This window comes from Sciurus vulgaris (assembly GCF_902686455.1).
Source record: "Sciurus vulgaris genome assembly, chromosome: 1".
In the NCBI taxonomy this organism is placed as follows: domain Eukaryota; kingdom Metazoa; phylum Chordata; class Mammalia; order Rodentia; family Sciuridae; genus Sciurus; species Sciurus vulgaris.
This window is the reverse complement of record NC_136461.1, coordinates 44231630-44246240: the sequence shown is the minus strand read 5'-3', so window position 1 is coordinate 44246240 and position 14611 is coordinate 44231630. Positions and strand designations below refer to the sequence as shown.

Here is a 14611-nt window from a genome sequence, read left to right as displayed (position 1 = left end):
CTAGAACACAGCCTCCATCAGCTTCCTTTCCTGAAGACAGGGCCAGGTGACCCCAACGAGATGAGGCGCCATCTGAGGAACCTTCACAGAAATCCCAAACCAATGGCAGGGCCAGTGGGGACAAATCCACAGGGCATAACAAGCACTATATCCAGGAGGGACAGAGCTGTGTCCCAACCGCATAAGAAATCAAGAGCTCAGAGCTAGAGAAAGGGATTTAGAAGGAGCAAATTGGGATCCACTAAGAGAAAAGGAGGTTCCAAAAGATTGCCTCAGACATGGTTGGGACCACTGGGGGGATGAGTGACTATTTCAGGGGTGAGGCCAGCCTGACTCAGAGGCAGATGGAGAAGATGAGCAGTCACTGTGCCCTCTGGAGCCCAGTGATCCACTGATCCACCACCCTCTAGGAGTTCTGGAAGGAAACTTGCTGACTAGTGTCCCTTCAGTGAAGCCCAAGATGGGCCTTCCTCCCACATTCCTCTTATGTTCTATGGGCCGCCACCCCAATTTCCTCCATGCCCTCTCTTCCTTGCCACAATTTCTCCTGGTCTCTTCCCAGACCTTGCAGAGAGCTAGACACTGAGCCCACAACTCTAGCCATCGTCCACATAAGTGCTGCTCTGCTCCTTTTGTTTGATTCAATGCCACTGGCCCCACACCACCAAATGGTGAGGGTGGATGGACCACTTCTTTGCCTTGAACCATTGCCTCCCTACCCCCTCCATTGCCACTCACACAGCCTTCCTTCCCAGACACAGCGTCCTCTAGTCCAAGTTCTTGATACATCTGTAAAGCTGAAGATCAAGTCTATGTGACTGAAGGGAAGTGACTCTCCCTTTTGGACCTCAAGAAATCTTACATTGAGGAAGTAGGTCCTCTCTAGCTCATGACTCGGCCTTTTCAACTGAGACCTCTGCAAGCACTTGGTCCCACAACCCCACAACCGCTTGGACCCCAGTATCTGTCAAGCAAACCCTGCATCTGTTTCTTCTCCCTTCTTCTCCCACTGGGTAAGGGCCACAGGCCAGGCCACATCAGCCATCCCCACTCCGTTTCTACTCCATCTGTCTATAAAGGACTTCTTTCCCTTCCCCTACCCTTATCTGTTCTACATCCCTGCCACTGGGACAGTGACTTCCCACACAGAACCAGCAAGGGGACAAAGGAAATTTAGTCACCTCTATTCATTTACAGACCCCAATGCCCACTGACAATCACACATCTACTGCACACCTGCTCCTACACGCTCACACAGAGGACACACTGTGACTCCTCCCCACTTATCCATCTGATGGAGGCTCTGACTTATAATCAACTCTGCACACTTCTGACACATATGAACTGTCACACAACCCTTTCTATCCTCTCTCTCTCTCTCTCTCTCTCTCTCTCTCTCTCTCTCTCACACACACACACACACACACACACACACACACACACACACACACACACACACACCAAGAACCACTCCCTCCCCCAGGACAGAGAAGAAACACTGAACTCTGGCTTTGTCCCTGACACCTCCACCTGACCCTGCTTGGAAAGCAGTCACCCCACTCAGGACCTGGCTGCACAAAGCCACTATTTGTGCTCCCCACTCACCCAACCAGCCCTGAAGGCCTCTCCCTGTCATGCCAAGGTATAAAGCGTGCCGTAGCCAAAATCACAAAGGCAACAGATGCTGCTGTTTGCTGAGTACCAAGTCATGTCCTCAGGTGGCAGAGGAAATGTAGTCCACCAGGCCGGGGGCTTGAGCAGAGCTGACCACAAGAGACTCAGAGGAATGGGACTGTGGGGAGGGGGAAGCCAGCCACAGCAGGCCCTTTCTCAGGCACAGGGGAGGGGGAGGCAGGGAGTACTGGTGAGAGAAACATCTCTGCTCCCCACCACACCGGGTAGTTACCCCCATGTCAAGGCCCCTGTCTTTAGTTGCTTCCCTCATCCTAAAATAATAGCTAATATTGATGAGGACTCACTCTGAGCCAGGGACTGTGGTAAATCTAGACAGACATTAATTCACTTTTATCTCACAACAACTCACCAGGTAAATGTTTTTATGATTACTTTTGAAGGTGAAAAAACTGAGGAGTTAGAGAATTCTAAGTCACTTGCCCAAGGCCACCCAGCAGGTAAAAAACAGAGGTGGTACACTACTGTGTGACTTCCCAACCCATGTGGTGGAGTCACCTGCTTCCACCACCTCCCCTGACCCTCACTTTGGACTCAAGTCCTGGCCCACGACTGACTAACTATAATTCCAAGTAAATTACTGAGTCTCTCTGGCCTCCATTTCTGTACTTGAGAAATGTGGATAACACGTCTGTTTGGCAGAGTTGACATAAGGATGACAAAGGGCTTATCTGAAGCACTTAGCACATTACCTGGTTCATGAGATAATAGATAACACAAATAATTTCCCTATAAAATTATGCTAGTACCTTCAAAGATGTAAATGATCCCACAGGTAATAGCCCAAGCCCAGGATATTGGATTTTTAAATGTAGTTTTTAGATAAATAAAAATAATGTTCTCCTTCCTACCACAGGGGTCAGCCATATGGAACTCATTTCCCTGAGAGGTGATGCAGACTGAAGCCACAGGCAGGTTCAGATCGAGTTGAGAGAGTTAATGGGTGACAAAGCCAGAAAGGGGCATTACAAATGAGTAATCCCACCTCCTATTTTTCCTGCACTTTACAGTTTACATAAGCTTGCCCTCCAGTTACCCCAGGTGATCCTCACACCGCCCTCATGGGTGGATGCCCAGTCAAGGATGCTGGGGATGGTGGCATCTCCCCTCAAAAAACGAAAGAAGAGAAGCCCAGAGAGGGCGCATATATGCCATGCCCAGAGAGCCTCAGGCAGACTCAGGTTGCTGACAGTGGCCCCAGGATCTCTCCAGAGGGACAGAAGAAGGACTTCCCATTAACAATAGCAGAACTGATGTTCATTTGCCAGCAGGGCTGGAACCGGGTGAAATAAGATACCTAGGACACCGACTTTAAAATAAAGCAAGCAAGCACAGCACAAGTGTCCCCATAAATTTTGCATCCCAGGCACCTCACCCCAGACCTGGCTCTGTTCGCCAGGCTGTTTTCTAAGTACTTAGTTCCCATTAACTTATCTAACCCTCACCACAAACCATTAGTGAGGAATCATATCACCACCGTTACAGATGTGAGCAGCAGAGGCACACCTCCGTAGATGTGGAAAACACAGGGGTGCCGTGGCTTGCTCAAGGCTTCATCGGAAGAGTGCACCCTTGTGCACTAGCCAACATGGCCTTCCCCACTGCCTCTGACCCTGACTGTGGTCCTAGGGCTCACAAGCAAGGCCCGGCCAAGAAAGGCTAATGAATAGAATTACAAGGGAAAGGAATCAACAGTCAACGTGCCCCTGAAAGACAGGCACCAGGCTCTTTTCATCTGCAGCAATTGTGTCCCACTAAGTCACCATGAACACTAAATGTGTGACTCCTGAACCATTGCCCACGGGGGACATGCAGGTTAGATTCCAGAGCCTCCAGTCACAGCATGTGCATCAACTGATCAGCGACTAGCCTTGATTTATGTGTTTCTTTTGGAAGATGCCTTGTTTGATATATATTGTTGATTCACTAACACCAAACTCACTTCTGACAGCAGTGCAACTTGTACCTCATCAAAGCCGGCTCGCAAGGGCGGGGCAGGGCGGGGGTTGGTTGGTTGGTTGGTTTTCCAGAAGGCACATCACAGTCTCCTTGTATTTTTCTGGCACTGTTCTTGAGAGCCATTTTAAACCATCGGATCATCAACAAAAAGCACCAAAGTGTGAACCATGTGGCACTAGACAGATCATGAGGACACTGTCTCCAGTCCGAGAGCTGGAACAAGAAGGCAGAACATTGCTGCCACCAGAGAGGAAGGTCCAGGCTGCTCACCACTTGAAGATCAATATTCAGGAGGCAAAAGTTGGGAGGAAGGAATCAGGTGTATTCAAGAATCAGCCCTGAAGAAGATGGAGGGGCTGTCAGCCTCAAAGCTCCTTCCTGGGGGCTCAGGAAAGAAAGCAGCTTTTATAAGGAGGGAAATAAGCAGCAGAGCTGAAACTCCACATGCTGAGTGCAGGGCCCATTTCCCCCCTCTGGCTGAAACATCACAAGGGACCTCCTGTGGCTACTTCCTGTATTTTCTCAAAACAGACATCTTATATTTCTGCCAGTTAAACCTCACAGCAATTTAGAGATTTTGTGTTAGTTGATGCACAGAAGTAAAGACGAAGGAGGGGCATTACAAAGGTCACCAGATGTTCTAGGTTCTGTAACTTGGAGGAAAGATTATTTAGCAGTTAACATCTTAATCATTTAGGTGAGGCTTCTCTCTAGAACTGAGAATGCCTGGCAAGAGGGCATAACTCTTGCCATAACCCTTGCCAAAGGATTAGGGAGGAGAAGTCCAAGTAACTCTCCCAAGACAATCCCCAAAAGAGCAGCCACTGTTACCTCATCTTCTTCAACCTCCTAGGAAAGCAAGTATCAGGTGACATGTCCACAAGGGATTGAAAAACATCATGGCAGCTGGGATACAGCTCAGTGGTAGAGTGTGTGCTAGGTATGCAAAAGACCCTGGGTTTGATCCTCAGCAATACATACACACACACACATACACACACACACACACACACACACACACACACACATTAATGTACCATGAGTACTGATTTGGGGGTTACAAATAAATTTTCACGAGTAGGCAAATTTACAAATAGGAAATCCATGAATAATAAGGATCCACACTCTACATAAATATATGTATACTTAATTATTTTAAAGTATAAATACTTTAAAGAGTCCAGGGATCTCTCAAAACCGTTAGCTCATATGTGGCTACATGATCCCAGGAAAATTTCTTGTGGATTTCCCTCCATCCAAAAGTAACATGTTTGGATCTTCCCCAAACCCCCATTTCATGAACACCCAAAGAACTCAGTGTAGTGTCACATAGGATTTGGAAGAATCAGAAGACCAGGTATGAGAACCAGCCCGAACCTCAGTTTTCAAGTCTGTTTGCAGGAAGGTTGTCAAGATGAGCTAACAAGACAGGCGGGGTGGTGCACAACTGTAATCCCAGCAGCTCGGGAGACTGAGGCAGGAGGATTGCAAGTTCAAAGCCAGCCTCAGCAACTTAGCAAGGCACTTAGCAACTTAGCAAGACCCTGTCTCAAAATAAAATATAAAAAGGACTGGGGATATTGCTCAGTGGTTAAGCATCCCTGGGTTCAATCTCTGGAACTAAAAAATAAATAAAATAAAATACAAGATGAGTTAACGAACCTGCCAGTGCTTGAAATGTGAGTTATTGTCTTCACTTGCCCCTGAAAACAGGTCTTTCCCATTAAGACTAAGCCTCCATTCCGATGCTGTCCCACTGAGCAGCATGGGATTGGCCAGGCCCTCCTGCAGCTGGATCCAAGAGCCCTTCACTCACAGGCCTGGGCTGCAAGAGGAGCAAGCCTGCATGCTCCGGAAAAGGATGCGTCTCTCTCTCAAGTGGATGGTAATCCTTCCCAGACCTTGCCTTCCTCCAGAGCCAAAGCACAGCCCAGGCTTATTTTTAGAAACATAAATAATTTTCTCTCCCCTTCCAGGGTCCATCAGAGAAAAGATAGCTCCTAAAAGAAACCTCTGAGCAAGCTGTGACCCTTTGGAAAGGGCTCACGCTTTGAACTTGGGCAGCAGAGAGTCCAAATGTCAATTCCACTAATAAGTACATGATCTTCATTCACCTGCTCTGACCTTCAGTTTTCTTATTGCAAACTGCAAAGAATGACAGACCTTACCTCCCTGGACTGGTTAAAGAATTAAATGAGTTAAAGCCTTTGCATTTGCTGCTCCAAATGTGTCATGGGACCACAGCATAGGCATCGACTTTTAGAAATGCAGCAACTCTGGTCCATGCAGGCCTACTGTTTTAGTCTGCTTTTTCACTGCTACGACTTAAAACAAAACAGAAAAACCTGACGAGAATAATTTTAAAGGTGGAAAAGTTTATTTGGGGGCTCACGGTTTCAGAGGTCTCAGTCCATAAAGAGCAGGCTCCATTTCTCAGAGCTCAAGGTGAGGCAGAACATCATAGTGGAAGAGTGTGGCAAAGGGAAGCAGCTCACATGGTGGTCAGACAACTTCCCTCACTAAATACAAAATATATACCCCAAAGCCATTCCCCCGAGGACCCACCTCCTCCAGCCACACCTTACCCACCTTCAGTTACCACTCAATTAATCCCTTCTGGTGATTAATTCACTGATTGGGTTAAGACATATGACCCAATCATTTCTCCTCTGAACCCTCGTGCATTGTCTCACACATGAGTTTTTAGGGACATCTCATATCTAAACCATAACACCTACTGAATCAGAATCTGCCATATAACAAGACCTGGCTGTGCTTTAGAGAGTGTGCAGCACTGCCCTGCATATAGTAGGTGCCCAATAAATAATAGCTAATATTATCATTCTATGGGTCTTATCCTCAAATCATGTATAAGTAACTAATATGAACACACCAATAAGTAATGCAGGGCTGGGGGCAATTTGGAAAGGTGAGCATAACATTCAGGAAGGAAGAGAGTACCACACTTCAAGGGACTTAAAGCATTTGACCTCAGCTTCCTTCATTCACTTTTTGTTTTAATAACATCTCTTTTCTTTCATTAACGTTTAACTTTATTCTATACTGACACTGTTCTAGGCCCTATTCTGGACCCTGGGGAAAGAAAGTTAAATAAAGATATGGTTTCCTTACTCAAGTAATTTACTATCAGAGTAAACCATCATCCTGGTTATGGTCCATTATCCATTATCTATGGTTATGGTTCTGAGACGGAAGCCACCAGACCACAAGATGGGTGTGAATGAAGGATGGTGGGGAGGTCAGAGGACAAGATTGTCTTTCAGCCTTCCTTTCCAGCGCAAAGCAATGTGAACCTTTTACTATCTTGACCATGCCCTCCTCTCTTCCCCACATCCTCTCTCTTAATGTTTTCACATAGTTGAGTTTTATTTCATAAATCGATGTATTGCCTTTTCGGTTAATATTATTCCATAGGAATCGCCCTGTGTGTAACTGCTATGGTGAACAAGTCACACTCAGGGTGTGTTCTTTTATATCTCCTGTCGACCTTTGAAATATTTTCAACAGGGAAAATTCCTCCAATGTCTCTGGATGAAAACTAGGACAGTGCTCATGAGCTCATATTTACACAATTTAAGGGAAAACATTCCATATACTCTTTTTTTTTAAATGTCTCAAGTGGTTCATTATAAGTCCCATGGAATAATCAGAGCCCGACCTCCGCTGCCCGCGGCTCAGGACCTGTAGGCAGCAAGGTATCTCCTTGGCCAGGGAGCAGGGAGGGAAAGGCATGGTCCTCCTCCTCTCCTCCACCTGATACTTGCGCATTCTGCAACCTTCTTGCTAACTGTGCTTCCTGGCCCCACCAAGATTGGAGAAGGTGGACTGGCCACCAGGGTGGCCACAGATCAATCAAGCACACATTCCCTCTGTTTTACCTATAACTTTTTTCCTAATAACCAAAAATTTTCTATATTTTTTTCCAATGCTTACAAATTTCAAAAGAAGAAAGTATGGGACAGTTGCGTTCATTTACATTTGGGTGGATACATTTGGGTGGGTGTCATATACTGGTATATTTTTTGAAGTCTTTCAATACTGGCTGATCTGTGTCCTCTGAGAATGGATTTGATTTTTGAAAATATTCAAAAATGCAATCTGATTCCCTCAATGGCTAATCAGGTTTGAACCTCAGCATAACACCATAATTTAAATGGTCCCTTCAAAGAATGTTTACTCTCAAAGGGGAAATAAAGGTTTAGTCTCTCAGACACATTGGTCTTCTGGCTCTCTTCCTGGCTCCTCTCCAAGATGACATCTGGTTCTAAGAGAAGAGATGGGGCTTCAGTGACTTTGTGGCAGGTGAAGAGTAACATTCCTCTGGCCGTTCCAGGCAAGGTTGAGTGGGGATCCCTGAGCCGTCCGGCGGCTGCTGCTAAGGTCTGTGTGAGAGTAACATAGTCCGGGCTTTCTCCCACTGGCTGCCTGGCTGGGTGCCCTCACAATAGCTCTAGCTGGGCCTTTAGTCTCCTCTGTTGGTCTAGACTCCATCCTACTTGCTGTTTCCTGCTTGGCCTGCCTCAGGTGGTTTACCATGCAGCCCTTGCTTACAAGGTACCTTGACCCTGCCCAACCATGGTGACTCCCACTGGTAATGCTTTCCAGTCAAACCCCTGCTATTCTCAGGGTTCATCGCACCTAACTGGAAATAAGGTTAGCTCGAGAAAGCTAACCCTTGAGTTATCTCTGCCTGGTCGCGCCATGTGAATGTGGTCATACCCCAGAACGGCACTCTATTCAGCAGAGTCTCAAATGAGATAAAAAACAAGAGTCCCTTCTACCCTTGGTGGCACCTCCACTATCCAAGATGCTCCCTACTTGCTGCGCCAAAGATCATTTAGTCTAAGTTGATTTCCCCACTCCTCCTTGCTTCTCTCTCTGTCCACCCAACTTCCTGTCCCTCTCTTGCTCCCATCCTAGCTACCATATTTCCCCCATCTCATGGAACCCCAGAAGGTCAGTCCCCTGCATGATGCCCTGCCTCTTCCACTCTACTTCTTAGAGATGACTTAATGTAAAACAAGGGTATTTTATCTACACATCAAGAGAATGTAATACATTGATTCAATCAGGCTCTTTGTGAAATTCTAAATTAAAGAAATTTAGAAATCTTTGAAGACAACATCTGGTTTGCAAAGTTTTTTTCTTCTGAATAATTCTATGTTGTATTCCAATAGAAGTTTTTTGTTTTGTTTTGTTTTGTTTTGTTTTTGCATTCCTTCTATTACAAATCCTGGTCTTCCTCCAGCATGATGGATGCCTCAAGTCACCTAGAGCAGAGGTCAAGAAAGAAGGGAAGCAAAATAGGAAAACACATTAATAGTGTCAAAACATTCCCTCCATTAAGCCATTATGATTGACTATAATAATAATTGTCCTTGCCTTTCTTCCTCTAATTTGGCTTAGAGCATCTCAACGCTATCTATGTTAAGCATAAGAATTAGTGTGAATGATTATGGCCTTTGGGGAATCCTAATTTCAACAAACCAACTATTAAAAGACACTGTTTAGCGGATAAAGGAAACTTGGTATTAGATGACATCAATAAATTTTGTTACATACAATAATGGCATTAGGCCATTCACCTTCACTTTTTAATGTACACTTAAGTATTTATGACATAATGGTATAATGTCTATAATTTGCTTTAAAATATTTGAAGAAAATAAAAGGCAGGAGGCTGGTTGGTAAATGATCCAGATATGGCAAATGCTGATGGTGACCAAGGTTGAGTGAAGGCTCCAGAGAGATTTTTCCACACCTAATTTATTTCTCTGTGTAATGGAAATTTTCAAAATAAAAAGGCTTTAAAACAAAATAGTATGGGTAAATAGAAAACAAAAAACATGTGTGCTGCATTTAATGGTCATTTCAAGGATGATATTGATTATATGCCGTTTTTACTTTAGGCTATGATAACAGTGGCCACTCCTTCGGGGGATGTCCTTTGCAGAGTTACTTCTCCTCTCTTTGCCCAGCATTCTAAATTATTAAATTGTTAACTGATAAATATTTTTTTCTTTAGATTTACAGAACCCAGAACATCTGGTGACCTTCAGAGAACATCATAATATGTAACACCTTTCATTCTACAGTTTTGTGCATCAACTAACACAAAGAATGTAAATTTCCCTGAGGTTTAACTACAGGAGCCAAGTCTGCAAGGCCACGGTCAACTGACATGCTCCGTTAGAGGGGAAAAAGTGGGGGAATCACACCCCCGGATGAGGAGGACCTCATTCAGCAATAGCCTTCCTGCCCATTGTCTGCCAAACCTCCTTTGTCTCCCTGTGAAAGACTTTCATTACCTGAGTTCCCTGTGATGGAACTTGGAGGATGCTGGCCCCTCCCTCCTCTCAGGGCTGAGCCTTGAGTAAACCTGATTTCCTTCCCACCAGCTCTCCTCTCCCAAGTATTGGCTTTCGAGCGGTGAGCAGCCGGATCTGGATCTGTTAACAAGATCAGATGCTACTCAATCCTGTGCCAATGCCCATCTCACCATCCCCTTGTCAGCACCAAGTATTATCAGTTTCTCCACGTTGATTGATTAAAAGCAGGAAATCCAGTCTATTTGTTTTAATTTACACTTGGGAGGTTTTAAGGAGATTAAATTATTTTCATATATTTATTGCCCACTAATTTTTGGAAACTCTTAGTCATTAATCTTTCTTCTCCAAGAGTGGATTTGACTTTAGAAATCACCAAAAGCCTTTAATAGCTACATGATGAGTAAATGGGCAATCAACAGGGAGAACACACAGACTTCATTTGTTAACTCCCAAATCTTAAAAAAAAAAAAAAAAAATTTAAAAAGGTCTAATTCAAATTTTCTCCTAAACCTTACAAACAACCCCAAAAGGCTCTTCCGAACAAAAAGATGAAAGTATCTCCAAGTATCTCCTGCTAACAATGCCAGATAAGTGAGCAACCTCTCAGAGGAACTACATTCCTTAGGATAATAGCTATGTTGACAATGACAGGTAGAATGTATTTTACACAAACTGTGTGTGCCAAATTTTCCAGAAAAATGCTTTTGCTATGAAGAATGAACATGCAAACCCAGCTGGTTGTAAAAGCACCAGCTGCCTCTTAAACTCCAAGGCTAACTTCAGTAAGTACAAAAATTCACTGAAGTATCTTGTTCTATCTTTCAAATGAATGTGATTTTTCTATTCTGTCCCACATAACAGTACTAGGTAACATTTATTGAGTATTTAAAACAGATGCTATTTTAAGCCTTTTACATGTTGTTTTAGTACAGTTCTTTTGTTTTTTTTTTTTTTTTTTAATTTATGCTGTAACCAAAAGACCTGACAAAAATAATTAGAAGAGGAAAAGTTTATTTTGGGGTCCACAGTTTCAGACGTCTTAATCTATAGGTAGCAGGATCCACTCTTAGGGGCCCAAAGTGAGGCAGAACATATTGGTGGAAGGATATGGCAGAAGATATACAGGAAGCAGACAGAAACTAAGCCCAGTTCACAAAATATATACCTCAAAACTATGCCCCAATGGCCCACCTCCTCCAGTCACACACTACCTGCCTGTAGTTATCACCCAGTTAATCCTTATCAATGGATTAATGCACTGACTGGGTTAAGGCTCTTATAATCCAATCACCTCACCTGTAAACTTTATTGCATTCTCTCACACATGAACTTTTGGAGGACACCCAATATCAAAACCATAATACATGTATTATTTCTTCAGTCCTCATAGCACTTCTTTGAGGTTGGTACTACTTTTACCTCCATTCTACAGGTAAGAAAACTGAGGTACAAAGAGGTCAATTAACTTACCTGATGTCACACAGCCAGCAAGTATCAGAGCCAGAACTTGAACATAGACCATCTGCTTCTAGAGACTATGTTGCTAATCACTACAATATATATTTCTCCCATAACATGTTCATGCTCTCTTTAAATTTCAAAAGCAACTGCATACTCTAATTTACTGTGCATCCATAATTTAGGACACCTTAGCCATCCTGCAACTTCTTGAGGCCCTGACAAGTGTGACTATACAATCAGTGTTATGACCACCCCCAAGTTGGAGAAACATGAACTGTACTATCCATTCCTGTCCTCACAACAATGGAGCAAAGCAATTGAAGTTTCCTTCCACTGACTCCACCTCCACTGACCTTTGCCAAGAGCAAACCTACAACATGGCTGCTTCTCAGGCCTTTCTGAATCAAGTGTCCAACATATTCCCTACACACATACATACACACATGCGCACGCACCAAATATACACCCACATCTAGCACACATACATTCGCACACCTAATACACACTCTTAAAATACACACAGTTAGTTTACATCATCAGTTGGTCCCAGGAGCAAGTCCAGTCATGTTCAATGGAAACCAGTACACCTTCTGCAGGAGCTGTGAAGTAAGTGGACACTGGAGATGTGGATGAGCATGAGCTCTAATAAATAAACTGTCCTGGATCTTTTTTGAGTCTCTAATCTTTCAGCATTGAGAGATGCTAGGGTTTAGATAAATGATGCTCAAAGGCCCAGGCAATAAAGGTTTGGCACCCAGCCAATGGAAGTATTAGGAGGTGGTGGAACTTTTAAAAGATAAGACCTAGGAGAAGTTCTTCAGGTCATCAGGAGTATGCTTGCTCTTAAAGGGGATATTGAGACCCAGCTCCTCCTTCTTCTCTTGAGCTTTTAATCATGCGGTAAAGGCTTCTTGTACCAAGTGCTCTCCATCATGATGTGCTGCCCACAGGCCCAAAAGCAACAGACCAACTGACCAAGGACTTAAATCCCCAAACTGTGAGCCAAAATAAATCTTTCCTCTTTTTAAGTTCTTTGTCTCAGGTATTTTGTTACAGAAATGCAAAACTGGCTGACACAAAAGCCTACAATAGATCTTCTGAAGCTGAATTCACAGAAAGCATTTGCCCAGTAGGAGCTGAAGAGGCAGCATGAAGTAAGCAGTGTCTCCACTTTGCAGTCGGTCAGACTTTGATTCCCAGCTCTTCTCATCAGATTTGTGGCCATGGACAGATTGTGTAGCTTTTTCCTAGGCCTCCCTTTCCTTTGACCTGTAGAACAATCAAAGTAACAGTTACCACACAGGTTGTTACAGGACTAAATGAGATAGCACATGTCAAAGTGCTAATGCTGTGCTCAGTAAATCATAATAAATAAATCATAAGTAAATTAAATAGAATTAATTTGAGGTGCATAACAGTATGCATGTATCTCACACACATGCATACACACACCTGTGTAGTATTCCCCCCCATATCCACAGTTTCATTTTCTGCAGTCAACAAAGTTCTGAAAATGTTAAAGGATGAGGTACGATAAGGTACAATATGGTATTTTGACAGAGACTTATTCATATAACTTTTATTATGTTCATATTTATAATTACTCTATGTATTTAATTATTAGTTCTTGCTATTAATCTTTTACTTGCCTAATTTATTAATTAAACTTTTTTATAGATATGTATGTATATGGAAAACATAGTCTGTATCTGATTTGATAGTAACCACGGTTTCAGGTACCCACTGGAGCCCTTGGAACATGTCCCTAAGGATCAGGACACACTGCTGTACATACACATCCACAGATGATTTCAGGGATCTATTCGGAAAAGAACTAGAGAAAGTTCCAAATGGGGAGTTTTAGCCTATACCTTTGAACACTTAGTGTGCATATATTCCTTCCTCAATTAAGAATATTTGTAATGTCTCGTTCGTTATTTGTTTAGTAGGAGGCTCTTGGAAGACCAGACTTTGTTACCCATAGTCTGATTTCCTGACCCTCTTCTGCCTCCATCACTCATAGGCAGATGCAGTGAAGGCCCAACAGCAGAATCAGATTGTACCCACCTCAAATGCCATTGGCCCATAGGTACACAATAAAAGCAGACTCTCCGCTTATGCCTACTGAGCATGACTCTAAGTGCCCAGTTTTCTTAGGAGGTGGTAGAGCTGTGATTTAAGGGTGGTAGTCAGGCTCCAGTCCATGCACCTAACCACTAGGCCACAGAGCTGCTAGCCACGCTGTCATGCTTCTCTTCAAACATTAGACACCATTCCACAGTCTGATGTGGCCCGAGCCCTGCCTCGTCTTGGCTTGAAAAACAAGCCTTCCCTGATTGTGAGCTTATCATTAGGAGCCCTGGGCATTCGTACCCCTGCTAGAGGGCCTGGAGGTAGTCTTCATGCCCTGCTCCCTGCTCCTTCCACCCCCGCTTGACCAGAGGGCAAAGCCTAGCCTGCCATCCTCCTGGCAGTACACACCCTGCCTGATGCTGGTTTGCCCCAAGCCCACCTCAGGTGATTTGCGTGCCACCTCCCACCCCAATAATTTCTGGAATCAAGGCTGATATTATTATATCCCCTGGGTTCCTCAGCTAGAATATTCATAGGCTCCAGCAGGCTGTGGGTACAAATGAGGTCACATTATTAAGTCAACAGCCCTCACCTGCTATCAAAAGGATTCAGTCTTCCTCAGATTCTCCCTGGATTTCTCTGATGTCTCACAAATGCCAGGTGCTGTGTTATCCTCAATGCTGCTACCACTTGCAAGCTTCAGTGGAGGATCCTCCCTACTGCTTTCCCCACCAGTAAGAATGGCACTTCCTTCCCTGAGCTTCATGCACCAGAACCCAGACACCCCCAGTCCCCACCACAGCCCTGGGTGCATATGCACATATTCCACACAGGATGGGGAAAGGAACTTCTGCCCCAAACCTCTATCTCACTTTGCTCGCTGAGCCCCAAAGCAGTCATGCTCAGAATCCAAATCTCACAAAGGACTTTGTGAAAAACATGTATTCAGCTGCACTGGACCACGCCCTCACCTTGGATTTAGACTGTGAATAGAAATAGCAGTGTGATTTTTAATCAACTTCTCCCTGCCACACTGTTTCACCCTCCTTTCATCCCCAATTCCTGTGAACAAAATT

General features: G+C 44.2%; 1 long non-coding RNA gene across 1 annotated transcript in view; it reads right to left on the bottom strand.

The window, feature by feature from the left end:
* Positions 1-5755: 5755 nt before the first annotated feature.
* Positions 5756-14611, bottom strand: part of LOC306640918 — an 87866-nt gene continuing 79010 nt past the window's right edge. Inside the window, exons 2-4 of the long non-coding RNA XR_013757963.1 lie at positions 11472-12731; positions 9981-10121; positions 5756-8942 (exon numbers count right to left, since the gene is read on the bottom strand). This is a non-coding gene — a long non-coding RNA (uncharacterized lncRNA). The remainder of the gene's footprint in view (positions 8943-9980; positions 10122-11471; positions 12732-14611) is intronic.